This window comes from Arachis ipaensis, chromosome B05 (assembly GCF_000816755.2).
Source record: "Arachis ipaensis cultivar K30076 chromosome B05, Araip1.1, whole genome shotgun sequence".
Classification (NCBI taxonomy): domain Eukaryota; kingdom Viridiplantae; phylum Streptophyta; class Magnoliopsida; order Fabales; family Fabaceae; genus Arachis; species Arachis ipaensis.
The window spans coordinates 1,686,381-1,687,103 of NC_029789.2; positions in this window are offsets into that span (position 1 = coordinate 1,686,381).

A 723-nucleotide genomic window follows, 5' to 3' on the forward strand; every position below is an offset into this window, starting at 1 on the left:
CACAACACTACTATACTATACACACCACAAGACAAAGACCCAAAAAAAATGGTGAAACAAGTGAGTCACTCTCTATTACTCATCAAATGCTTTATTCTTTTCCTCCTTCTATTTGCAACTTCTTTGGTTTCACTTCACTCATCAACAGAACAGAAGAAGAAAGTTGTGTGGCATAGGAAGCCTTGGATGAACCATGGAAGCTCACGTGGCCCAAGGAAACACCTTGTGAACCCAACAACACTTTATGAGAATCCATTGCAGGCTCGTCAATTTCCTGTTTAGTTTTAATTTCTCTTCTTCATTCATAGTTTCATTTTCATACCCCATTTTCTAAGTTTTATAATTATTCCCAATAATTATGGAAACTTAATTATTATTAATTCTTCCTTTTTGTGTCACCTTGTATATCTGATGATGTATTTGTATTTTGATGATTTGGTTTGATATATAGATTTATGATGAAAATGGATCAATTATTGATCTTTTATGAGTGTATATCATACATAAAGCAAAATCAATTTGATTGTTATCTATGATAAGGAGGACTTGAATTTGGTCAAATTTTAGTTGCTTGGAATCTAAAAAGCTAGTGGGAATATCAGGTCAATGTTTCAATAATCACGTTGAAAATTCGTTGTAATTATTTTATGCCAAAAATAATGCACCACTCCTTTGTTATTTATAGTGTTATGTTTTAATATAATTGATGAGTTTTATCCACTC